Source organism: Callithrix jacchus, chromosome 9 (assembly GCF_049354715.1).
Source record: "Callithrix jacchus isolate 240 chromosome 9, calJac240_pri, whole genome shotgun sequence".
Taxonomy (NCBI): Eukaryota; Metazoa; Chordata; class Mammalia; order Primates; family Cebidae; genus Callithrix; species Callithrix jacchus.
In genome coordinates this window covers 96,318,822-96,346,621 of record NC_133510.1, presented here as the reverse complement: position 1 = coordinate 96,346,621, position 27,800 = coordinate 96,318,822, and the positions used below count along the sequence as shown (strand labels likewise).

Genomic DNA, 27,800 nt, shown 5'->3' with positions numbered 1-27,800 from the left:
GGAAAAATTAAATCTTTTATGAACAAGCAAGAACTCAGAGATTTTATTACCACCAGGCCTGCTTCACAAGAGCTTCTGAAAGAAGCATTACACACAGAAAGAAACAACCAGTATTAGCCTTTTTTAAAATACACCAAAAAGTAAAGAGCACCAACATAAAGAAGAATTTACACCAACGAATGGATAAAATAGCCAGTCAACATCAAATGGCAGTAACCCTAAATTTAAATTGATTAAATCCCGCAATCAAAAGACACAGCCAAAACCCAACGGCATGTTACATCCAGACCTGTTTCACGTGCAAGGATACACAAAGACTCAAAACAAAGGGATGGAGAAAGATTTACCAACCAAATGGAGAGCAAAAATAAATAATAAATAAATAAAAAGCAGGAGTTGCAATTCTCGTATCGGATAAAATAGATTTTAAAGCAACAAAGATATAGTGGTAAAAGGATCAATGCAACAACAAGAGCTAATGATCCTAACACCCAGATACATAAAGACTTAGACTCAACGAGACAGAAAATTAATAAGGATATCAAGGACTCAAACTCAGATCCGGAACAAGTAAACTTTAAATATTTATAGAGCTCTCCACTTCAAATACAGAAAATATACATTCTTGTCAATACCACATCACACCTACCCATAAGTTTAAATGAAACCTTGATTGGCCATTATTAATACCCAGTTTTTTTCAGAATAAAGCAATATTTCCATTTACTCTCCCTCTTTCTCTTCCTCTTTCTTCCTCTCCTTTACTTATTTTTTTTCTTTCCTTCTCTCAAATAAAAGAAATCAACTTGTAAACCTCTAGATCCAGGTCGGCAATGTCTCTCTCATTGCTTGATTTCCTTCCTTCCCTTCCCTTCCCTCCCTCCCTCCCTCCCTCCTCCCTTCCTTCCTTCCTTCCTCCCTACCGTCCTCCTTCCCTCCCTTCCTGCCTTCCTCAAAAAAAAAAAAAAAAAAAAAAGAAATTCTAGGTTGAAAGTTCTTTTCTTTAAGGATGTTGAAAATTGCCCCCACGTTCTTCTGGCTTGTAGAGTTTCTGCAGAGAGATCTGCTATGAGTCTGATGGGCTTCCCTTTGTGGGTAACCTGACCTTTTTCTCTTGGCTGCCCTTAGCATTTTTTCCTTCATTTCAATCCTGGTGAATCTGACAATTATGTGCCTTGGGGTTGCTCTTCTTGAGGAATATCTTTGTGGTGTTCTCTGTATTTCCTGGACTTGAAGGTTGGCCTGCCTTGCTAGGTTGGGGAAGTTCTCCTGGATAATATCCTGAAGAGTGTTTTCCAGCTTGGATTCATTCTCTCTGTCACATTCAGGTACACCTATAAAATGTAAATTAGGTCTTTTCACATAATCCCATATTTCTTAGAGGCTTTGTTCACTTGTTTTCACTCTTTTTTCTCTATTCTTGCATTCTCATTTTATTTCATTGAGTTGATCTTCAATCTCTGATATCCTTTCTTCTCCTTTGTCTATTTGGTTATTGAAACTTGCGTATGCTTCATGAAGCTCTTGTGCTGTGTTTTTCAGCTCCATCCAGTTGTTTATATTCTTCTCTAAGCTGTTTATTCTAGTTAGCATCTCATCTAACCTTTTTTCTAGGTTCTTAGTTTCTTTGCATTCGGTTAGCACATGCTCTTTTAGCTCTGAGAAATTTGTTATTATCCACCTTCTGTTTCTGTCAATTCATCGAATTCATTCTCCATCTATCTTTGATCCCTGGCTGGTGGGGAATTGCGATCCCTTGGAGGAGGAGAGGTTTTTGGAGGAGAGGAGTAGTTTTTGGTATTTTCATCCTTTTTGCACTGGTTTCTTCCCATCTTAGTGGCTTTATCTACCTGTGGTCTTTGTAGTTGGTGGCTTTCAGATGGGGTCTCTGAGTGAACGTCCTTTTTGTTGAGGTTGAAGCTATTTCTTTTTGCTTCTTAGTTTTCCTTCTATCAGACAGGCCTCTCTGCTGCAGGACCACTGGAGGTCCACTCCAGACCCTGCTCACCTGGAGATAACCCATGGGGGCTGCAGAACAGCAAAGGTTGCCACTAGTTTCTTCCCCTGCTATCCTTGCCCCAGAAGGGTGTCTGCCAGATGTCAGTTTGATCTCTCCTTTATGAGGTGTCTCTTTGGGTATATGGGGATTGGGGAGTTGCTTGAGGAGACAGTCTGTCCCTTATAGGAGCTCAAGTGCTGTGCTGGGAGCTCCATTGTTCCATGCTGGGCTGCTGGGCAGGTACCTTTAAGTCTGCTGCAGCTGAACTCATAACCACCTCTTTTCCCAGGTGCTCTGTCCTAGGAAGGTCAGCTTTGTTTATAAGTTCCTGTCATGCTGCTGCCTTTTGTCGTAGTTGCCCTGCATTGCATGGAATAGTCTAGTCACAGTCTGCCAGCAGAGGTGTTGCTGAGCTGCTGCAGGCTCTGCCCAGCTGCTGTGTGAACTGCCTCAGTAGCGCGGGACGCCCTTCCCCCCACTGAGCTGGACCATCCCAGGTCCAGCTGTGCTTGCTGCGAAACTCTCAATCCAGAGCGTTTCTGATTACTCGTTTTGTAGGGTGGTACCTGCTGAGCCAGATCACCTGGATCCCTGTCTCCGCACCCTCCCTTTCAGTTGAATGGGTGCCTCTGTCTCCCAGGCATTCCAGGTGCCAGTTGAAGTGGCCAGCCAGACTTATGTGAGTTTCTGTGTGCTGACCCTACACCGGCTGAAACTACTGTGCTGAAAACTCATGGGGCTTTTTGCTCCGGGAATCTTCTGGTCTGTGGGCAGTGAAAACTTGTTTGGAAATGCGGTGAGCACTCACCCTCTGTGCTGTTCTCGCTGGGAACTGCACTCTGGAGCTGTTCCTATTAGGCCATCTTAGATCTCAAAAATCCTATCCAGCCCATTTATTTAGAAGTCTCTAATTCTGCACCACCTGCAAAAAAAAATGTAGATATTAATGAAACTTTAGACTTCAAAATTGAATCTAATTATTATTATTATCACTCTTGAGACAGGGTCTTCTTCTGTCACTCAGGTTGGAGTGCAGTGGCATGACCCCCTGGGCTGAAGCCATCTTCTCACCTCAGCCCCCTGAATAGCTGGGACCACAGGCATATATCACCATGCCCAGCTAGTGTTTTATTTTTAGTGGAGATGGGGATCTCACTATGTTGCCCAGGCTGGTCTTTAACTCCTGGGCTCAAACAGTTCTCCCGTCTCAGCCTCCCCAAATGCTGGAATCACAGGCATGAGCCTCCACACCTGGCTAAAATCGAATCTCAATAGAGGATTGCTGAGTTTGGATTATTTGAGATATTGAGGATCACTATTTCTTGGGAGTAAACCTCATGCCCTAGATTTTCCAGGGAAGCCCGTGTTTTAAGTCATTTTATTATTTTAACTAAAAAAGCATTTCATCAACTAAAAAAATGTAATCTTTTCAATATTAAAAAACTGACAAAAACGAGAAAAACCTATATCTGACCTCAAGTCTCTTTTTCTCCTTTTGGAAAATAAGGTTACTTTATCTAGTCATGAGATACAAGAGGCAACTTATAGGGAACTAGTATTTATTTTGAGGCATTCTTTTGCTAAACATCTGGATGATTGCTAGGTAATAATAACAATGATAAAAGTGAACATTTGCTGAATATTTTACTATAAGGCACAGTGGTGAGTTTATATTCTCTATCTCATGTTAAATTCACTGTGCACCTATTCAGAAGATTGTAATATTTTCTTAAGTTTACAGATGAGTAAATAGAAGTTTAAAGAGGTTAAGTAGACCAGGCACGGTGACTGACACCTGTAATTCCAACACTTTGGGAGGCCAAGGCAGGTGGATCACCTGAGGCTGGGAGCTCGAGACCAGGCTGAGCAACATGGTGAAACCCTGTCTCTACTAAAAATACAAAAATTAGCCAGGTGTGGTGGCAGATTTTGTAATCCCAGCTACTCGGGAGGCTGAGGCACGAAAATCACTTGAATGATTCTCTGGGAGGCAGAAGGTGCAGTGAGCTGAGACTGTGCCACTGCACTCCAGCCTGGATGGCACAGTGAGACTCTGTCTCAAAAATAAAATGAAATAAAGTAAAATAATAAAGAGGTTAAGTAGACTGCTTGAAGTCACACAGCCAGCAAGTAAGGGTAGCTTAGTTTCTGTGACACTATCACCCATGCTGTAGACCATTACCATCCAACAGAAATAATGTGAGCCCCATATATTATTTATAATGTTCTAAAAGCCACATTAAAAAGTAAAAATACCATGTGAGATTAATTTTAATAATATATTTTCTTTAACCCAATATAGCCAAAATATTATCATTTTAACATGTAATCAATATAAAAATTATTAATGAGACAGTTACTTTTTTTGGGCTATGTCTTTGAAATCTGGTGTGAATGTAACACATAGTACATCTCAGTTTGGATGAAATTTTCATTGGAAATGCTTGGTCTGTATTTAGATTTCATAAAATTAGATTTTATACAATTTAGATTTCATAAAATTTACAGTTGAAAAAGTAGATTTACATATCAAAGTTATTCCAAACATATGCAGAAATTCTCCAATAACTAAATTATGCAGAAGTTCTTCAATAACTAAATCTGGTCTATGTTTTCAAATTAAAGTTTAAATTAATTGCAATCTCCTTTCTCTGTCACGGTAGCTGTATTTTGAGTGCTCAGTAGTCATGGCTGGGTGCTCTAGAACATTCTGTTACCCTGCCTGAATTATTTCTGTTAAGAGCTAAATCTCAAGGGGAGCAAAACTTATGCCATAGCCAGAAAGAGGGAGAAAATTCATGAAGTGGAAGGAGGTAAGGGTCAAGAGAAAAGACCTTCTTTTTGGCTGCTGTGAAGGTTACAGTAAGTTCTAGAGTTTTTGGTAACCAGGAAAGGAAGCTAAAAATGTTTTCTTTCATTTCTGAGAATATGTCATGTGTGTATCTTACTAAACCTGGCTTTTCAAAGAAGGTTATGTCTTGATCTAGGAAAGATTAAAGCCAAATGAAAATAGCATTGAGCTCCTGGCAGAATAGCTCACCAACTGAGCGTGTCCATGAGGTCATAAGCTCTTCCCATGTAATGGTTAGTCACTCAGTAGGGGGTCCAAGTCAAATCCAAACCCTCTACCACAAACCCTGGAATGGAAAGGACCTCATGTTTATTCTTGTTGTAGTTGTTCGTGGTGATCACTGGGTTATGGAATATGTCCCGAAATGGCAGAAATTACACCTTGGTGCCAAGCAGCAGTTCCTGATCTTTTAAAACTCAAACCTATTTCACAGTATTAAATAATATTATGACCTCCTCTAAGGAACTGAAGTCATTGTGATATTTCTGCAAAGTAGTTAGAAAATAAATGATTTTAGGTTTTAAAAACTCAACTTTGGGAGACTGATGTGGGAGATTGCTTGAGGTCAGGAGTTCAAGACCAGCCTAAGCAACACAGTGAGACCTCACACACAAAATTTACAAATTAGGTCCAGGTGCAGTGGCTCATGCCTGTATTTCCAGCACTTTGGGAGGCCAAGGTGGGCAGATCACCTGAGGTCAGGAGTTCAAGACCAGCATGGCCAACATAAAAAAAACCCATCTTTACTGAAAATGCAGAAAAATTAGCCAGGTGTGGTGGTGAGTGCCTAGTCCCAGCTACTTGGGAGATTGAGGTGGGAGAATCGTTTGAACCTGGGAGCCAGAGGTTGCAGTGAGCCGAGATCGTGCTACTGCACTTCAGTCTGGGCGACAGAGCAGACTCTGTCTCAAAAAATTTTTTTTTTTAAAATAATTATCCTGACGTGATGACAGGCACCTATAGTCCCAGCTATTCAGGTGCTTGAGGCAGAAGGATTGCTTAAGCCCAGGAGATTGAGGCTGTAGTGAGTTATGATCATGCCCCTTCCCTGGGCGACAGAGTGAAACTTTGTCTCAAAAAAAAAAAAAATCAATTTAAGAGAGTTATGTTTTTAAAGATTATATTGAAGTATGACTTAGTATGTTCTGTAATAATATAATGCATATAAAGACCAATTTTAACTTTTCCTTAAATGAAGGACATATGTTCCTTAATTTAGTCTAAATAGATTAAAAAAAATAATAAGCATGATTTAGGGCCAGGCGCAGTGGCTCATGCCTGTAATCCCAGCACTTTGAGAGGCCAAGGCTGGCGGATTACTTGAGCTCAGGAGTTTGAGACCAGCCCGAACAACATGGTGAGACCCCTCTCTCTACTAAAAGTAGAAAAAAATAGTCGACATGGTGGCACGCATCTGTGGTCTCAGCTATTTGGGAGGCTGAGGTGGGAGGATTGTTTGAGCACAGGAGGCAGAGGTTGCAGTGAGCCAAGATTCCGCCACTGCACTTCAGCCTGGGTAACAGAGCAAGACTCTGTCTCAAATAAATAAATTAAATAAATAAATAAATAAAGCATAACTTGATACGTGTATATAAAAAATCACATTACATCTTGTTTGCTTTGGAGACCAGATATATATTAAAATGTAGATTTAGATTTAACTATTAACATGCATTACAGCACCAAAAATAATAGTATTCACTATCTGATGGTTGGAATGCTTGCATTTCGTGTGCTTAAAAAATGTAAATAATTGCTTTGATTTGATTATTTTTTGTTTTTTACTCTCCAAGAAGAGGTAGAGTGATAGCTTTGTGTCCTCACTATGTGGCAAATACCCGTTTACACAGAGGTTAAAAGAGTGGGATTGGAAGCCGAGTATCTGAGTTTGAGTCTGAGTCTGCCACTTAACAGCTGTGTGACCTTGAGAAGTTACTTAAACTCTCTGTACCTTGTTTTCCACAAGTAGTAGTCTAAAAAAGGGACACTAATAATAGTACCTATCTCATAGGGCTGTTGCAGGATTACACAAGTTCACATTTGTAACAGACTTAAAACAGCTTTTGGTGTATGGAAAAGGCTCAGTAAATGTTAGCTGTGGTTTATTTCCACCTGGATATTCCACTCAACATTCCAAAGCAAATTTATCAGTTACTTGCACTTTATGCAGTTCTATATAAACTAGTATTACTGTCAAGCACTTTATTACCCTAAAAGCCCATGATTTAGTTTTTCTCCCACTTACCTCCCTCATCTATTCACCCAGCAAGTGCTATCTGTTTCAGGTCTAGTTTTTAATTTTTAATTTTTGTGAGTACATAGATGTATATATTTATGGGTTACATGGAGTAATTTGATGTAAGCGTGCAATGTGTAATAATCACATCAGGGGTATCTGTCACCTCAAGTATTTATCCTTTGTGTTACAAACAATCCAATTATGCTCTTTTAGTTATTTTAAAATGTACAATTAAATTATATTTGACTATAGTCCCCCTGTTGTGCTAGCAAACGCTATATCTTTTTCATTATTTGTATTTTTTTTTAACCACCTTTGTTGCCTCCTTACCCCTGCCTTCCCTTCCCAGACCCTGGTAACCATCCTTCTACTTTCTGTCTCCACAGCTTCAATTATTTTGATTTTCAGCTCCCAGAAATACATGAGAATGTGTGAAGTTTGTCTTTCTGTGCTGGCTGTTTATTTCAAAACGAGGTTTCACTGTGTTGACCAGGCTGGTCTTGAATGCTTGGACTCAAGTGATCCTCCTGCATTAGCTGGCCCCTGGCTTATAATCCTTTTCTTCAAACCCCCAGAGTTCCACCCATAGTGTGTAGGGCTGATGTTCTTACTCCTGGGTCTAGACTTTGTCTAACACTGAAGTCTGGCCACACCGTCTTCTTTTCCTGCTCTTTCTTTGGGCAAACTGATTTACAGGTCTAAAGAAGCTTCTTTATTTCTCTTGCTCTTGCTCTCTTTGTAGGTGAATAGCTTTCCAGAACATCTCGCTTGAGAGCCTGGACTTAGACAGTGTGTGTTTTGGAGGATGATCCTGGGGCTTTATTTAAAAGTTAATTTGACCAAATCCAATGCTACACCCTGCTGGGATCAGAAAAACAGTAGCAGAAACATGACATAGAATAAATTTCATAAGCATTAAAACAAATCCCCTAAAGATTAGAAAAAAACCAAGCAGTTCTGGCTTCTGAGAAGAATATACCTTGTGTGCCATTCAGCTGCTCTGTAAAGTTCTTGCTTGGAAGACACAACACCTGGTGTAAGAGGCACTGGATTTAAATTTGCAGACCGTCACTGTCTTTTTCTGGGAATAATTGCCCTATTGTCTCTTGCGTTATCTCCATAAGCCAACTGTGACAGTGACTGAGCAAAGCTGAAACTGCAAGAGGATTCATTATTTTGATTCTTTTGTTTCTGAAAATGATCATTTAACAGTCAGGTTCTCCCTAGTTCACAGGCAAATATAGGACTCTTGAAAGCTTTGAGCTGCTTTGGCTTTCTCCAGAAAGCTGCCCTAGATGGAGTGGACAGATGAAAGCACTGGAGCCCAGCCTGGAGCTGAGAGCTACTCTGGATCACTTGCTCCAACTTCCTTCCTTCCATCCTCCGCCTCTTCTCCTCCCATGTCTTCCTTCCCTACATATATTCCTTCTCTGTGATCCAGGTATTGTCCCTAGATGTCTTGAATCAAATAGGAGGCTATAGTAATATGAGCATAAGCCCTCATTGGGGCTCAGAAAGCAATACCCCAAAGTTATAATATGAGAAGCAGCCACAGAAGCTAAGTTCCTCTCTGACTTTCCCCTGCCCTCCTGTCTCTCACCCTTTATTGTCCCTTGAGGCCAGCTGTAAAAACTAGAATTCTTCCCAGAGGGGAGTCAAAGAAACCAGAACTGTTCTTCCCCAAAGCCAGCCAGAAAAGCTAAAAATATTCCTCTAAACTTCCCTGGCCTTTCTGTGTAAGAGGGGCCATAAAGAAATTCTCTGACCTACCTTGTTTGGTAATAGGTTGTAAGACTCCCGTTGCAGAAAGGGTCCTGTCCCATCCTGGGAAGAAAGAAATGCTACAGAGAGGCCAAGAAGAATCTGAGTCCACAGGGCTTGATAGGTGTCCCCACTCAGTCTATTTCCTTTAGATTATTCCTTTTCTGTCTAACCACAGTTCTACATGGCTGTCCATTCTTCATAGAACCTAAGCATAAAAATGGACAGTTTTCCCTGGATTGCTGGGTGTTTATTCTGAAGGCTCTTTTGTCACGTAAAACTGTGATCAAATACATGTGTTAGGCTTTTCTCTCATTGACCTGGCTTTTGTTATATGGTGTCAGCTGTACCCCTTATGATGGGGAGGGTAGGGACCCTTTCTGACCTAATACCCTCTTCTCAGATGTTCCAGGATCATCAGCCAGCCAGAATCCTCCCTGCCTCCTTGGACTGTCTTTCTGGCATCTCAGGGCCTTAGCACATCTCTGCTTGGGCTGGCCCAGCCTTTCTCAAGCTTCAGTCATTTCCAAGTCCTCTTCACAGTTTTGAAAAACATATACATAATGCCTATACTATCAATTCTTTCATTATTTTCTTTAATTTGGCTCACTTAAAAAACTTAAAATAGGCCAAGTGCAGTGGTTCACACCTGTAAAATCAGCATTTTGGGAAGCTGAAGTGCGTGGATCACCTGAGGTTGGGAAATTGAGACCAGCATGACCAACGTGGAGAAACCCCATCTCTACTAAAAATACAAAAATTAGCTGGGTGTGGTGGTACATACCTGTAATCCCAGCTACTAGGGAGGCTGAGGCAGGAGAATTGCTTGAACCCGGGAGGTGGAGGTTGTGGTGAGCTGAGATGGTGTCATTGCACTCCAGCCTGGGCAACAAGAATGAAACTATATCTCAAACAACAACAACAACAACAACAACAACAACAACCATCTTAAATAAGCTTATTTTAAAAGGAGATTAAATTAATGATCATAAATGGAAGACTACTATGAAATAGACTTGACTGAATATAATAGAAGCAAAATAATAAATGACCAACTGGGTGCCATTTAGAATTCTCAGACCACTTGGGGTTAAACTCCCTTTTGGAAAATCCCCTGTGAGGACCCTGAGATTTCCTCCCCAGTCACTGAGGGTGGGGCAAAGGCAGCATCATTCTCTCACTGTGGCAGGGTCCAGTGGCTCCCTGTTCTCTCTGTGAATGACCTTGGCCAACTTTTTGGTTCCTGGGAAGTATCTAAGCTATAGAAACAACAACTATCTCTTAGAGTTTCCATTAGGATCAAATGAGACAACACCTGTAAAAGGCCTACCATAGGCCTAATAATAGGAAGACCTCAAGAAATGGGCCAGCTCCACTGGCTCACACCTGTTATGCCAGAACTTTGGTAGGATCACTTGATTCTAGGAGTTTCAGACCAGCCTGGGCAACATAGTTATTTTTAATAAAAAAAAGTTAAAAAATTAGCCAGATGAGGGGGCATGTGCCTGTAGTCCTAGCTACTTGGGAGGCTGAGGTTGGAGGATTGCTTGAGCTTGGGAGGTTGAGGCTGCTGTGAGCTGTGATCATGCCACTGCACTCCAGCCTGGGTGACAGAATGAAACCCTGTTTCAAAAAATAAAAAATAAAAAAAAGGAAGCACTCAAGAAACATTAATTTTTCACCTAATGCTTCCACTGTGGCAGGGAATAAAAGTTGAATGAAAAGCCCTCTTGCCTTTGTATTTGGCAATCTGCTAAGATAGGCAATTTGGTCTTCAAAACAGCCATCCTTACCTCCTATTTTACCAGTGAGAAGACTTAAAGCTTACATTGGCTAATTGGCTTTCGTAGAGTGCGCAATTACTAATGGTAAAGCTAGGATTCAAACCCCTGTCTGTACACTTCCAAAATTCATGTACTGGCTCTTAATAATTAGGCTACACTGATTATTAAAAATATTAACCTTATTGAGGCATACTTTATATACAATAAAACTTAATCGTTTAAACATATATTTGGATGAATTTTAAAAATTGTTTATATTTATATAACCACCAACACAAGATTTCACCTCCAAAATTTCTTTAGTGCTCTTTCCTGGCCATTCTCGCTGGCCATTCTCTAAGTTCTGTCCCATTCTTGCATTGAGTCTATTTGGAGTGTATATTCAGGGCAACTTGAATCTATGCTTCTGAGTTGCAGTCCTCAAATTTGGCCCAAATAAACCCTCTACTTACATAAATTTTGCCTCAGCTTTTTCCTTTAGGTTGACATCATAATATGGACAATTTTTCTTAACGTTTGCTTATTAATGGGCATCTATTTTCTCAGTATCTCAGCCCTGTCCATTTCTCCTCATCTCCGCTAGAGAATCAGCATCCCTCACTTGGACAATCATGGATCCTCTTAAGTTGGTTTCCAAGCCTCCTCCTCCTTTCGACTTACACCCCACTGTGCAGGCAGAGTGATCTTTAGAAGTACACATCTGCTCAAGAATCTTGAACTCGCCCTAGAACTCTTCTTCCTGGTATAAAGATCAAAATCTGTGTTTTGGCCAGCCAGGTCCTGCATGGGCCAGTCCCCCCACTTTTTTTTTTTTTTGAGACAGAGTCTCACTCTGTTGCCCAGGTTGGGGTGCAGTGGTGCAATTTCGGCTCATTGCAACCTCCGCCTCCCAGCTTCAAGCAATTCTCCTGCCTCTGCTTCCCTAGTAGCTAGGATTATAGGCATGCACCACCACACCTGGCTAATTTTTGGGTTTTCAGTAGAGATGGGATTTTACCATATTGGCTAGGCTGGTCTTGATCTCCTGACCTCAAATGATCCGCCCACCTTGGCCTCCCAAAGGGTTGGGATTACAGGTGCAGGCTGCTGTACCCCGCCTATGCCACCTGTTTTATCACTGCTTTGCTCAATGTCTCTTTGCTCTCCTGCTTGGCTGGCCTCTCTTTAGTTCCTCTTATGCGTTTGCAGCTCACTGTCGCAAGCCTTAAGGTTTTTGCAAGTGCAGTTTCCTTCAGATGAAAGGCTCTCCTCTTTCTAAGCCTACTCAGCCACTCTCTGCCCCTCCAGCTAACTTCTACTTCTCTCCTCTTAACCTCAGCAAACATCTCATTTCTTCAGGAAAGCCTTTTCAGTCCCCTGGGTTGGGTCTGGTCGTTTGTTTTCTTTTTGTTTTTTTCCCCCTGAGACAGAGTCTTGCTCTATTTCCCACGCTGGAATTGCAGAAGTGCAGTGGTGCAATCTTGGCTCACTGCAACCTCCGCCTCCAGGTTCAAGTGATTCTCTTGCCTCAGTCCACCAACCAGCTGGGATTACAGGCGTGTACCACACCTGGCTAATTTTTATATTTTTAGTGAAGACAAAATTTCACCATGTTGACCAGGCTGGTCTCAAACACCTGACCTCATGATCCACCCACCTCGGCCTCTGAAAGTGCTGTGATTACAGGCACGAGCCGCTGCACCTGGCCTGATCATATGTATTCTCAAAGAATTGTATTTCTTTTCTTCTTCAGAGTACTTTCCTCAGGTTATAATTTTACCTTCTCTGGCAGGATTACAATGTAGCTTAATTTGTTAATGTTTTTCTCAAAGATTTCAGAGATTCAGGCTGGCATGGTCCATGTCTTTTTCACATCCTGATGACTCATAGCACATTGCTCAGCACTTGGCACATAATAGCCAGTAAATAGAAGACAAATGAATGAATGAATGAATGAACTCACCCTTAGATCTGCCAGTGTTCCCACAAGCACTTCTAAAGTTCCACTCTTAGGTAAAACTGTTGTTGACTTGGAAGAAGGGCATTAAGAAAGGGGATTGCATTTCTGAAGCATTTTTTCAGTGCTAGACTAGGTGATTATCTTACTCTTGGTATATGGAAGAAACAGGGATGTACTTCCTGATGGGCTTTGAACTTCAGAAAGGAGATTGCCTTCAGAGACAGCTAAATTGCAAAACAAACATAAAAGAAATCAGATTATATGTAAGGCAAATTACCTTAAAGGATGGAATGGCTTCTCAGTCCCAAGACTTGACTAATAGGCTTGAAGTTATTCACAGAGCCCAGAAAGAATGTGCCCTTCAGAAAGGAAATCAATTCGCCTGAGAGGAGGGCAAACTAAACTGTGTCTAAGGGGGGTTCGCTACAGAGCAAAGGACCCACCTCATCAGGCCTTGGTACAAATGCTTCAATTCCAATTACTCTGGGGATGGCTGACTGTGCCTTCTTTCTGGCTCTGCATTCATCAAGCAACCTAATTATAGTCTGGCCTCCAGGGAGCAAATACAGACATCAACTAATCTAGTCTCATGCCTGCTTGGTGGGCTATGTCTCTTTATAAATTGATAATTCAACACGCTGTTTGGGACGCTGAAGCAGGAGAATTACTTGAAGCCAGGAGTTTGAGACCAGCTAGGGGAACAAAGTGAGATACGATTTCTATTAAAAAAAAAAAAAGAAAAATAATTTGACATTTTAGTTTTATACATGGGCCTTGATGATAAGCCTGGTTAAAGGGAGTTTGTCCCTGAGAGATGGCTGCGTTCTCTACTCAAGCTTCCAAGGCTATCCAGTCTATGGGCCACAATGTGGACAGTGGAGAATTCACCCTAAAGTGCCCTGCTGTGGGGACTAGTGTTGGTTTCCCATTTTACAGATCAGTAGAGGATTTAATATAATAGTTATTGCAGAATGTCTCCATTCAATCTGTGGAATTTTAGTGTGCTTTGGATTTATTACCAGGAATGCAAGAAGGGAATGATAGTAGTGGACAGCTATTTAAATGTTTTGTATGGCCCCATGTGGTGGCTCATGCCTGTAATCCCAGCACTTTTGGAGGCCAAGGTGGGCAGATCACCAGAGATCAGGAGTTCAAGAGCAGCCTGACCAACATGGCAAAACCCTGTCTCTACTAAAAATACAAAAATTAGCCAGGCATGGTGGCGGGCACCTGTAATCCCAGCTACTTGGGAAAATCACTTGAACCCCAGAGGTGGAGGTTGCAGTGAACCAAGATTGCACCATTGCACTCTAGCCTAGGCAACAAGAGTGAAACTCCATCTCAGAAAAAAAAAAGAAGTTTTGCATTAGAAATCTATATTGGAAATTTTTATGATCAGTTGAGGTATTGACAAAAAGTGTCAAACTTTGTAAAATATGTAAAGAGGTTTTGTTTTATTCTGAGCCAAATATAAGTGACCAAGGCTGGAGGTACAGTCTCAAGAGATCCTGAGAACATGCGCTTGTTGTGGTTGGGTTATAGCTTGATTTTATACACTTTAGGGGGACCGGAGTTACAGGCAGACATCAATCAATACATGTAAAGTGTACACTGGTTTGGTCCAGAAAGGTGGGACAACCTGAAACAGAGTGGGGTGGTTCCAGGTCATAGGTGGATTCAAAGATTTTCTACCTGGCAATTGGTTGAAATACTTAAGTCATTGTCTAAAGAGCTGGAATCAATCGAAAGGAATGTCTGGGTTAAGATAAGGGGTTGTAGAGACCAAGGTTCTTTTTTTTTTTTTTGAGACGGAGTTTCGCTCTTGTTACCCAGGCTGGAGTGCAATGGCGCAATCTTGGCTCACTGCAACCTCCGCCTCCTGGGTTCAGGCAATTCTCCTACCTCAGCCTCCTGAGTAGCTGGGATTACAGGCACACGCCACCATGCCCAGCTAATTTTTTTTTGTATTTTTAGTAGAGACGGGGTTTCACCATGTTGACCAGAATGGTCTCGATCTCGTGACCTCATGATCTACCCGCCTCGGCCTCCCAAAGTGCTGGGATTACAGGCTTGAGCCACCATGCCCAGCCAGGTTCTTATTATATAGTTGAAGTCTCCAGGTAGCAGGCTTCAGAGAGAAAAGATGGTAAATGTCTCTTATCAGAACTTAAAAGGTGTCAGACTCTTTTTTAAAAATTATTTTAAATTTATTTTTTAGGTGCCGAACTTTTAAATTCTGCTTGATCAGGAAAAGACCTGAAAAGGGAAAAGGATTCTCTACAGAATGTAGGTTTTTCCCCACAGATAGCTTTGCAGGGCCATTTCAAAATATGTCAAAGAAATATATTTGGGGGTAAAATGCTTCAATTTCTTTCAGGTCATGTGATATTATACTAGAGTTAGGTTGGAATTTGGTATCTTATTGCTATAAAGAATCTGTTTTGTCTTTCTTGGGATCTGTATTTTAATGTTATTGCTGGTCAATTGTACTTGGATTCCAAAGGGTGGAGAGTATCATGAGGCATATTCAACTCCTCCTTCCCATCATGGTTTGAAGTAGTTTTTCAGGCTTATTTTGGGATCCCCTTGGCCAAGAGGAGGAATCCATTCAGTCTGCTGGGGCTTATAATTTTATTTTTGGTTTACATAGGCAAAGCCCAATTTTGAATTACAAAGCGAGAGTTGTTTTCAAAGTGACTGCTTTGTTTACTATAGAATAAAAAATAACTCATGTGTAAAATATTTATAAAGTACCAGATATGACAGGTTCATTAGCTATTAATTACTACATCTCTAGTGAACAGCCTTTCTATGCCTCAGTTTCCTAATGTAAAATGAAAATATGAATGGCAAACAATTAAGTACCTGCTTTGTGCCAAACACTATTCTAAGAGCTTATCTTTAGTATTAGCTCATTAATTCTGACAAGTAACCTACAAGGCAGATACCATTGACAGATCATTACACAGAAGAGGAATTTGCCCAGGATAATATAGTTAGCAAATGGGTTTTTTAATTTTTGTTTTTATTTTTATTTATTTGTTTACTTTTGAAACAGAGTTTTATTCTTGTTGCCCAGGCTGGAGTGCAATGGCGTGATCTCGGCTCACTGCAACCTCCACCTCCCAGGTTTAAGTAATTCTCCTGCCTTAGCCTCCCAAGTAGCTGGGATTACAGGTGCCCATGACCATACCCAGCAAATTTTTGGTATTTTTAGTAGAGACAGGTTTTCACCATGTTGGCCAGGCTGGTCTCAAACTCCTGACCTCAGGTGATCCACCTGCCCTCGGCCTCCCAAAATGCTGTGATTATAGGTGTGAGCCACCATGCCCGGACGAAAGTTTTTGAACTCAAGCATTGTAGCTCCAGAACCTATCCTCCTAAACACTTGACTACCTCATAGAATTAAATGAGTTAATATGCATAAAACACTTTAGGACAAGGCCAGGCACAGTGGCTCACGCCTATAATCCTAGCACTTTGGGAGGCCAAGGCAGGCAGATCACTTGAGGTCAGGATTTCGAGAATAGCCTGGCCAATATGGTGAAACCCCATCTCTACTAAAAATACAAAAATTAGCTGGGCCTGGTGGTACATGCCTGTAATCCCAGCTGCTCGGGAGGCTGAGGCAGGAGAATCACTTGAACCCAGAAGGTGGAGTTTGCAGTGAGCTTAGATTGCACCACTGTACAATCGCCTGCGCGACAGAGCGAGACTCCGTCTCAAAAACAAGCAAACAACAACAAAAAACACTTAGGACAGCCTGTCACATCTGAAGTTTCACTAACTGTTTGCTGTTATTATTAATTTATTATTGTTCTAGTTTCTTGTCTTGGGAGAGTTAAAGTGGAATTGAAAACCCAGACCCTCTGTACTCGACTTCTCCAGCCCTTTTTATTATCCTTTGCTACTCTGTGCTTTTCCCTAGGGAGAACCAAAGTCAAAAAACACCTTGGCTTGAAAGACCCAATTTGAAACTGCCTGAAGAACAAAAATTACATGTTTCAAAGTGATCATTTTTTTCTTTATGATTCTACCTCACCTCTATTATTTGGAATCTTTCCTCTTTATTCCTGACACACTCCTGGAATTGCTTCTCCACTGTTAGCTGTATGAAAAGCCGTCTGTTTACAGGGACTGGGTATTTTGAATCCTGTGATAGCTTTGCCCAAATCTTAAGACCATTTACACACAGTACTTTTATTACTAATATCTAAGAAAAGTGAAATGTTAAACCTGTCAGAGAAGGTAAGATTTATGACTATTTACAGTCCTGGGAGTCGTATTCACTGCTGCTTAGAACCCAGAAGGCTGTAAGCTCTGGGGAGACACTTTTATTATTTCCATGCTCCACAAACCAAGGAGAGGAATAAGCTTTTTTAGCTAATAGCTGACGCCTAAGATGGTTTATATCTAGAATGACAAGCCAGCCACAGAAGCAAATTGTCTCCAGGAGAATTATTTTCCTGGACTCTTTAAAGTGCAAACTATTTTTTAGGGAAACTAGGATTAGGGCTTGAAAATAGATTGGAAACCAACTTCCAATTTTGTTGGCCAGATATGCAGGAGCTTTCTGTGGATGATGCAAAGTGACTTTTAGAGCATTAGTATTGGAAGTATATTAGACTAAAGCATGCTTTTTCACAAGTGTTGGGATTTTTCTTTCTTTTTCATCATCATCTAATTGATTGATCATCTAGAAACATTACCAGCTATTCAGCTTGTTTCTCTCTCGGTATCTACATGATATCATTCTTTTTCAGGGCTGTTTTATGCTTTGCTAGGATAAAGTTTAGGTGAATTATTTTGACATTAATGAGGCATTTCTGTGGAATATTATTCTTACTATATACAAGAGTCATTCACATTTTTCTGGCATTTTTGGGTGGATTTTTAGAAAGTTTCTAACAGATCAGAATTAAATAATTATGGCTGTGGTATAACTCAAGTAGTGAGAAATTCACTGTTAAAAACCACTAATGAGAGCAAAAAATTTGGTAAAAAACCATATCCTAAGGACCGTGGCTTGGAAGAGCAGCCAGTGGTTGTAGACATGGAAGCTTATTTATTTCTTGCTGATAATTGCTTTCAATTTTATTTTATTTTTTGAGATGGAGTTTTGCTCTTGTTTCCCAGGCTGGAGTGCACTGGTGTAGTCTCAGCTCACTGCAACTTCTGCCTCCCAGGTTCAAGCAATTTTCCTGCCTCAGCCTCCCAAATAGCTGGGATTACAGGTGCCTGCCACCATGCCCAGCTCATTTTTGTATTTTTAGTAGAGACGAAGTTTTTCCATGTTGGTCAGGTTGATCTTAAACTCCTGACCTCAGGTGATTCACCCACCTCAGCCTCCCAAAAATGTTGGGATTACCGGCATGAGCCACTGCCTCAGTTTTAAAATTTGAAAATGCCAACAGTATGTCTGTATGTCTGCCTTCCTTCCTTCCTTTTTTTTTTTTTTCTGAGACAGTTTCCCTCTTGTTGCCCAGGCTGGGGTGCAATGGTGCGATCTTGGCTCACTGCAACTTGTGCCTCCTGGATTCAAGTGCCTCAGCCTCCTGAGTAACTGGGATTACAGGCATGCACCACCATACCCAGCTAATTTTGTATTTTTGGTAGAGATGGGTTTCTCCTTGTTGGTCTTAAACTCCTTACCTCAGGTGATCCACTTGCCTTGGATTCCCAAAGTGCTGAGATTACAGGCATGAGCCACCTCGCCTGGCTATGTCTGCCTCCCTTCTAAAGATGCTGGTAATACTTCAATGTGCAGGATAGTAGAGAATTATGTTTTATACCTAAACAAAGTGAAAGAAACTCCCCCTTTGCCCTTTGGCAAGTGCTACAAATGTTTCCTTCTTTTACTCTCAGACTATTCCAGTCCCTAGAATTCAAAGCAAACAGGGTTTGAGAATGAGAGCCAGGTATGGTGAATCAGGCTATGGTTTCAAAACTTTCCATGTGCTCCAGACCTTTATAAAGGCTTTGTTTATTTGTTTTCAAATCTCACAGACAAAACTGTTATCACAGATTTATGACACAAGAATGGAAAATCTACAAATAGCAATTTGGAAGTTTCACATACACACACACATACACACAAGTGTGTGTTGTGAGAGAGTGTTTACCGGGGAGGGGAAAGGGTGTATGCTTAGGATCTGGGTTTGAGTCTTGGTGACATCACTCCTTAGTTACGTTATCTTGGGCAAGTTCCTTGACCTTTCTGAACCTTGATTCTCATGGGTTAAATATTCCTACCCTACTTTTTTTTTTTTTTTTTTTTTAAGGCAAGGTCTTGCTCTGTTACCTAGGCTGGGGTGCAGCGGTGCCATCACAGCTCATTGCAGCCTCAAACTCCTGAGTACGAGCAATCCTCCTGCCTCAGCCTTGTGAGTAGCTGGGACTACAGGTGCACACCACCATGCCCTGCAATTTTTTTCTTTTTGTTTTTAAATTTTTTGTAGAGGTCTTGCTCTTTTTGTGGGATCTTGCTCTGTTCATCAGGCTGGCCTTGAATTCCTGGTCTCAGGCGATCCTCCTGCCTTACAGGCATGAGCCACATGCCTGGCCATACCACACATTTTTAAAAAGTGGAATTTAAAGTTACTGATGAATATAAAAAGCCAGAACAGTGCCATGTTCTTGTATAAATTATATATTGAAATGATGTTTCAATATGTAATTTATATATATTGGATAACATAAGACCCTCCTTCTTCATTCAATATATAATTATATATGGGCCATGTTCTTGTATAATATATATATATAAGAACATTGTAGTCTTGTAGTCTGTTTTGTAGTCTGTTTGTAGAAGGAATGAAAGCAGGAGGGTCTTGTGTTAAGATTTTGATGATACCTCTGACTTGAATCTTAGACAACCTGTTTAAAGCCTTAGATTTCTGCCAACTAGTCCTAAAAATGAAAGTACAATGAATAAAAGATAGATCATGTGTTGGTCTTTCTGGCCAATGTGGAAACACAAGTTTTTAAAAATGAGATATATTGTACATACAGGAAAATGCACTGATTTAAGTGAATTTGTCAATGAATTTGGACAAATGATTACACTCATGTGATTGTCACCCAAGTCAAGTTACATATAGAGCATTTCCTTCACCTTGAAAGTTCCTTTGTGTCCCTTTGTGGTCAATACCTGCCTTTTGCAGAGACCATTGTTCTGATTTCTATCACTAGTTATGCCTTTTCCTAAACTTTACACACATGGGATAATACAGAATGTACTCTTTTGTTTCTGGGTTCTTTCAACAAGATGATAATTTTGAGATGTATCCATAATGTTGTGCGTATCAGTAGTTTGCTCCTTTTTATTGCGAAGTGTTTGCTATCACACTGTATGAACATATTACACTTTTTGATCCATTCTCTTGTTGATGGACACTTGAGTCTATGATGAATAGATCTGCTATAAACACTCTTGTCCAAGTCTTTTGGTTGACTTATTTTCATTTCTCTGGTACACACCAGTTTGCTCTGGCTGCTCCACATCTTTAGCAACACTTGATATTGTTAGTTTTGTGTGTGTGTTGTGTGTGTGTGTGTGTGTGTGTTTTGAGATGGCATCTTGCTCTGTCCCCCAGGCTGGAGTGCAGTAGTGCGATCTCAGCTCACTGCAGCCTCTGCCTCCCCCAGATTCAAGTGATTCTCCTGGCTCAGCCTCCTGAGTAGATGGGATTACAGGTGTATGCCACCCCCACGCCCAGCTAATTTTTGTATTTATATTTATATTTATTTGTTTATTTATTGAGATGGAGTCTTGCTCTGTCACCTAGGCTGGAGTGTAGTGGCACAATCTTGACTCACTGCAACCTCCATCTCCTGCGTTCAAGTGCCTCAGCCTCCCAAGTAGCTGGGATTATAGGAGTATGCCACCACGCCTGACTACTTTTTGTATTTTTGGTAGAGACGGGGTTTCACCATGTTGGCCAGGGTGGTCTTGAACTCCTGATCTCGGGTGATTTGCCCACTGCCTCAGCCTCCCAAAGTGCTGGGATTACAGGTGTGAGCCACCACATCTGGCTGATATTGTTAGTTTTTGAAAATTTAGTTACTCTGGAAACAGAAATCTGTACCACCTGATTAAGCCCAAGTGATTTGAAGCAGTTATTCTTTACTATCTTTCTTTTTGAGATGGAGCCTCACTCTTGTTGCCCAGGCTGGCGTGCAACGGCATGATGTTGGCCACTGCAACCTCCACCTCCTGGGTTCAAGCAATTCTCCTGTCTCAGCCTCCCGAGTAGCTGGGATTACAGGTGCACGCCACCATACCCAGCTAATTTTTGTATTTTTTTTTTAGTAGAGATGGGGTTTTATTGTGTTGGCCAGGCTGGTCTTGTACTCTTGACCTCAGGTAATCCACATGCCTCAGCCTCCCAAAGTGTTGGGATTGTAGGCATGAGACACCACACCTGGCCTTCTTTAATATCTTGATTACCGTTAACTTTATTGTAAGACTTGAAATCAGAGCCAGGTGTGGTGATGTGTGCCTATAGTTCTAGTTACGTTTGAGGCTGAGGCAGGAAGATCACCTGAACCCAGGAGCCCAGGAACCCAGGTGCAGTGAGCTATCATCGTGCCACTCACTGTAGCCTGGGCAGTAGAACGAGATCCTGTCTCTAAAAGAAAAATTAACAAGGAAAAAATCTTAAAATCAGGTAGTGTGAGGCAGGTTATATTCTTTTTCAAAATTGTTTTGGATATCCTACTTCCTTTGCTTTTTCTTATACATTTTAGAATCAGCTTGTCAACTTCTGCAAAAATGTCTGGTGGAATTTTGAATGTGGTTGCATTGAATCTATAGATCAATTTAGGGAGAACTGATATTTTAACATATTGTGACTTCCCATCCATGAACACAGTTATTCCTCCATCTGTTTAGATATTTTTTTCCCCACCATGAAAGAAATGTCAACTGCAGTTGAGCAAAAAAAAAATACCCTGCTTGAAGCTTCTGCAATGTTTGGGAGAAAATCCAATGATTCAACTTAATTTAATTTCTTTAAGGTCAACTTAGTTTCTTCAGGTATTTATCTTCACTATATTTAAGCAATCATTTTTAGAAAGGTCCTGATGGTTTGACACTTACTAGAGTCTTAAAATGACCTTTCTGTTTATCCTAAGAATTGAGGCCTGGAAAGGTTGTTTATCTTGTTTGTTTATAAATGATTCTATCAGTTACTAATGAGAAAATTCTTGGAAATACATATTTGTTTCCACAAGAAACTTGACCTTTTAGTTTAAAAATACCATTTTAACCTCATCAAATTATAGCTGTATACTAACTTGTTTTTATTTTATTGTAATCTGTAAAATTTACATTTATTGCCTAAACATTGATTTTCGGTCTAAGAGGGTCATTAGTTACAAATGTAAGATGTACTCTCAGCCTTCTTAAACACAATTCTAGTATGTTCTCGGTATTCAAAAAATGTTAAATAAAATAGAAACAAGAACAGGTGCCATTAAAAAGCAACTTTTACCACTAAAAGTTATCTTCTTGGATAAAAAAAGGATTGGCGGATTTTTGATAATTGAAGAAATGGAGTTGTGGTTTGAATTCTTTTTCTGCTTTTATAGAAGGAACTATGAAAATTTCCATAAAAGTTTATGTATCTGTGTGTTTTTAAGGAACTTTCTAGTCTGCCTGCCTCAGCCTCCCAAAGTGCTGAGATTACAGGTGTGAGTCACCACACCTGGCCTCAAGGACATCTTTTTCTTTTCTTTTCTTGAGACAGAATCTGGCTTTTTTGCCCAGGCTGGAGTGCAGTGATGTGATCTCGGCTCACTGCAACCTCCGCCTCCCTGGTTCAAGTGATTCTGCTGCCTCAGCCTCCTAAGCAGCTGGGATTACAGGTGTGCACCACCACACCCAGCTAATTTTGTATTTTTAGTAGAGATGGGATTTTGCCACATCGGGTCAGGCTGGTCTCAAACTCCTGACCTCAGATGATCTGCCTGTCTTGCCTTTCCAAAGTGCTGGGATTACAGGCACTTTAATCCACCAGTCCCAGCCTCAAGGAGATAATTTTTCTTGATATGAATATAGTACAATTAAGTATAGAATATAAGAACTTTAAAAAATCTTTTAAAATTCAGAGTAGCAGTTAGCAAACTATTTCTGTAAAGGGCCAGATAAACAGTTTGGGCTTTGGGAGCCACATGGTCTCTGTTATGACTATTAATGGTAGAGACCATGCACCATAGTAGGGACAGAGGAGGATACGTAAACGAGTAGGTGTGGTTCTGCTCCAGTGAAACTTTTTTACTAACACAAACAAGGGGCCAGATTTGACTTCTCTGATTTATAGAGTTTTGGGGGAGTGAGCTATTTTGAAGATTTTGGTAAAGGAAAACCATTCACCATTTACAGGAGGACTCTCTCGTATCTTTTCAGGAAGCCTCAATATTAAACTCATCTTGAACTTAGGGTTGGCTGTCCATACGGGCCCAGCTGTGCCACAAATTATCTGAATGAGTTGGGAGAATTTATTTGATACTTTATGCTTCTATTTCTTAATTTGTTTTTTCTTTACGTTTCTTTTAAATATTAAAAATAATTTCTGGGCTGGATGTAGTGGCTCATGCCTGTAATCCCAGCACTTTGGGAGGCTGAGGTGGGTGGATCACAAGGTCAGGAGTTCGAGACGAGCCTGGCCAATATGGTGAAACCCCATCTCTACTGAAAATACAAAAATTAGCTGGGCGTGGTGGCAAGCACTTATAGTTCCAGCTACTCAGAAGGCTGAGGCAGGAGAATTGTTTAAACCTGGGAGGCGGAGGTTTCAGTGAGCAGAGATTGCGCCACTGTATTCCAGCCTGGGTAATAGAGCAAGATGCCGTCTCAAAAATAAATAAATAAATAAAATTTCTTACTGGGTAGCCTCCCGAACCAGAGTAGGCTCAGAGACTCCCTATTTCTTAATTTATGAAAGGAGGCTGATGATAAACTTGCCTCAAGTTGCTGTTGTGAGGATTAAATGGGTCAATGTGAATAAAGTGCTTAGAATGCCATCTGTCATGTAAGTTTTATGGAAGTGTTAGCTGATATTGTTAGTAATACACAATGAAAATTGAAATTAATCAAACTGTAATTTGGAGCATTTTTTATAAATTAAATAAAGGTTGGTGCTATCTTTGGGAGGCTGAGGCAGTGGATCACTTGAGGTCAGGAGTTTGAGACCAGCCTGGCCAACATGGTAAAACCCCGGTCTCTACTAAAAAAAAATACAAAAATTAGCAGGGTGTGGTGGTAGGCACCTGTAATCCCAACTACTTGGGAGACTGATACAGGAGAATCTCTTGAACCCAGGAGGCAGAGGCTACAGTGAGCTGAGATCACGCCACTGCACTCCAGCCTGGGCAACAGCGTGAGACTCTGTCTCAAAAAAAACCAAACAAATGGAAACAAAAACCCATAATAGGTTGGTGCTATGGTCTGAATGTTTATGTTCCCCCAAATTCCTATGTTGAAACCTTTGAGGTGGGGCTTTTGGGAGGTGATCAGGTTTTTAAGACAGAGCACTACTGAATGGGATTAGCACCCTTATAAAAGAGGCCCCAGAAAGCTCCCTCATCCTTTCCATCATGTGGGGTTATAGTGAAGAGGAAGCAGTTTATCAGCTAGGAAGTGGGCCCTCACCAGACATGAAATTTGCCAGTACCTTGATCTTGGACTTCACAGCCTCCAGAACTGTGGGAAATAAATTTCTGTTCTTTACTAACCACTCAGCTTTTGGCATTTTATTATAGAAGTTCAAATTCTGATCCTCAATCTAGACAGACATACATTAAATCTCATTGGTATTTAATAGGCCAGGCCAGATTAGGAACTTCTGTGATCCTAGCATGGAGAAGAATATAATGCCTATCTTCCAATCCCTGCCTTCTCCTGGCTTCTGTATATGAAAACTAAAAACAGTCTTAAACTATACAAAAGTTCAGGCCAGTCCAACATAGTTCAGATTTTTTTCCCTCAATGTGATTTCCTGAGTGTTTTTTGGGAAGTAGGATATACTTTCCGAAGTAATTTTTTGGGTCCTGCTTTGCTGATGTCTAACTATGGACTCAGTCTGTCTCTGGGGGCATCCTGGACACTTCCTTCCCTCCAAAATGCAGTATTTCTTTTTTGCCTGGATTTCCTTATACACTCTCGCTCTGCATCCTCAGTCTGGAGTGTAATCCCAGCCTCTGCCTGTGTGACTGCAGCTGGTATACTCTGTTGCTTTCAATCCACTCTCTTTTTAGGTCATTGGACCTGTTCTCCCTACCCATCTGCAGTACTAGATGCCAGACTTATGGCTGCAATAATAATTACAAGTCTCTTGGGCAGATGGGGCCAGGGCTCTGATATATTATATTGGCACAGGAGCTGAGCTGGATGGCTGTGCAGGTGGAAGTCTGCAGTGACTGGTTATGAGAGTGTCCCAAGGAGACTTTGCTTTTGATCATGCCTGAGACTAGAGTCTTTGCACATGTTAGGGATCATTCACATTCTCCAGGTAAGGACACAGTTGATCTCTCAGTAAGTGGTAGAGTCTGCCTTTGAACCCAGGTCTAGGTGGTTAGTTGGGAAATGGGACATGGGCAATCACACTTTCAAGAAGACTGCATACTTGCTCAGCAGCCTGTCCTTGCTAGCTTTGTCAGAACAATGATGTTAGTAACATGAGTCCTTTGGACTGTGATAAGGAAGAAGACATTTAAGGGTAACAGGTAAGATCTCTGAGTACTTCTTTATAGCTCTTTCCTCTGACTTCTACTTGAGAAGTGTTCTCAGATTAGATTTCCTTTACATTTTTTTTCAACCTAGATTCTTGCAGAAAGAAGCAAACATAAGCAATCCTCTTGTTCTTGTTTCAACATGAAATGACAGTCATAAAACTGTAGGCTCCAGAGGAACAGATCCCAAATCTGAAGGTTGTTAGCGTGTTAGTCTATTTGGGGAACTTAATTTACCTGGAGGAATCCTCCTGAAGTTTTCTTGAGCTGATTTTCCCATCATGATGAACACAGTGCCTTAAATGAAGACTTCTTGAGCAGGGGAGGAGAAACAAGAGAGGCATACAAGTGTGTGTAGGTGGCCCTACCCTAGGCTCACATTGTAGAACCTTCTGCTCATGGGGTTGTCTCTTTACCTCTGTGCATTCTCTATGGACTGTAAGCCTCTCAAAGTCAGGGACTGCTGTCAGGGACTACTGTCTTCTTAAACTTTGCGTCCTCCTCACCTAGCATGGTGCCTGGTATACAGCAGGTGGCCAGGGATCTTATGGACAAATCAATGCATGCATGGAAGGTTAAGAAGCATAGAGGATAGAGGGATGAGAAGCAGAAGAAAAGGTCTATAAGCCAGGAAGTATTTTGTGGGCATAAGCCTGGGGCCAGTGCTAATGAAGGGTGGGCCCTGAAGTCAGATTGCTCAGGATGGTTTCCTGGCCCCACCTTCCCTCACTGCATAACCTTGGACAAAGTGCTCAACCTCTCTAGACTTCATTTTAAAAATGCCTGCAAAATGCTGAGAAGATGGATTGTGATGGTCTTTATCTTATAGCACTGTTATGTGTGACATGAGACATTGTGTCCTAGCTTGGGTGGGGCATTATATACCTAGGAGGCAATCTAGATTTTTAAGATAAATGTGTAGGTTGTATTGAGTCAGAAATCTTAGAAGACTTTGATAGATGGCATGGAGGCTAGAAAAGTCCAGGACAGGCTGGGCATGGTGGCTCATGCCTGTAAATCCTAGCACTTTGAGAGGCTGCGGTAGATGGATAAACTGAGGTCAGGAATTTGAGACCAGCTCGGCCCACAGGGTGAAACCCCATCTCTACTAAAAATACGAAATATTAGCTGGGCATGGTGGCGAGTGCCTATAATCCCAGCTACTCGGGAGGCTGAGGCAGGAGAATCGCTTGAACCCAGGAGGCAAGAGGTTGCAGTGAGCCAAGATTGCACCATTGCACTCCAGCCTGGGCAACAAGAGTGAAACTTTTCCAAAAAAAAAAAAAAAAGAAAAAAGTACAAGACAGAGTGCTGGGGCAGAGAGGGAAAAAAAATGAAAAAAGAAAAGTCCAAGATAAGTGAGGATATTGGACTCTGGAAAAGAGGTTGAAAATGGCTAGAAAATGTTGGAAGCAGGAAATAAAGAAAATTCTGATGGAATTGGCAGAAGAAAATGAGGGAGCCAAGTAGTTAGGCAGCCTGCGTCCTTAGCATATAAAATTCCCCACGTTGAGCAATGGGACATTTCCTTCAGATGACTTAGGGGTTTTTGATTGGTATGATGCTTTTTTGTTGTTCTTAAGGAAAACAGATGTCATCCTAAGTCTTCCAGAGAATTGGTTAACCAATAGGTACATTTTAATGCCATTTAAAAATTTTAAGTTCTTCTGAGTTTGAGAGTCATTTTTATTTCTTTCCACGAACCTTCCTGCAGTGGACAACACAGGGATAGGATTTTTCCAACCCTATCTTTAGATCTATTACTTAATATTATGTACCTGTTTTTCATTTCTAATTTATGATTTTTTACTACATAATACATTCACGTAATTTAAGAATCAACCTGGTTGGGTGTGGTGGCTCATGCCTGTAATCTCAGCACTTTGGGAGGCCGAGATGGGAGGATCTCTTGAGGTCAGGAGTTCAAAACCAGCCTGGACAACATGGCGAAACCCTATCTGTACTAAAAATATAAAAATTAGTTGGATGTGTGGTGGTGTACACCTGTAATCCCAGCTACTTGGGAAGCTGAGCCAATAGAATCACTTGAACCCAGAGGGCAGAGGTTTCAGTGAGCCAAGATTGCACCACTGCACTCCAGCCTGGGCAACAGAATGAGACTCCATCTCAAAAAAAGAATCAACCTGACATGAAAGTTACGCCTTGAGAGATCTTCCTCTCTCCCCTGCTATCCACCCTGCTCCCTGCTCCTACCCAGTTTATCTTCCCAGTTCTCTAGAGAAGGGCCTTTGATTTGATTTAAATCTTGTTGTTACAAACAATGAGGCAATGTAACCCTATAGATACAACCCTTTTTATGTTTGCAGATCTGTAAGATATTCTGCAGATATCCCCCAGAAGTGAGATTTTTGGACCAAAGATAAGCATATTTATAATTTTGACTGACATTGCCAAATTGCCCTCCTTATGACACATCATTTTGCACTCCAGGTATGAGCTTGTTCGTACCCCGTTCCCTCCCCTGCCTCCTGATT

At 41.1% G+C, this 27,800-nt stretch overlaps 1 long non-coding RNA gene across 8 annotated transcripts in view; it reads left to right on the top strand.

Annotated features, from left to right (window-relative positions):
• LOC103795360 (uncharacterized) overlaps window positions 1-27,800 on the top strand; it is a 273,323-nt gene that overhangs the window by 15,144 nt on the left and 230,379 nt on the right. The window contains exon 1 of one of the 8 annotated variants that reach the window (XR_013521993.1): window positions 14,774-14,859. The exons of the other annotated variants lie outside the window; for them this stretch is intronic. This is a non-coding gene — a long non-coding RNA (uncharacterized LOC103795360). Of the gene's footprint in view, window positions 1-14,773; window positions 14,860-27,800 lie in introns of those variants that run through there. 8 annotated transcript variants of the gene reach the window in all.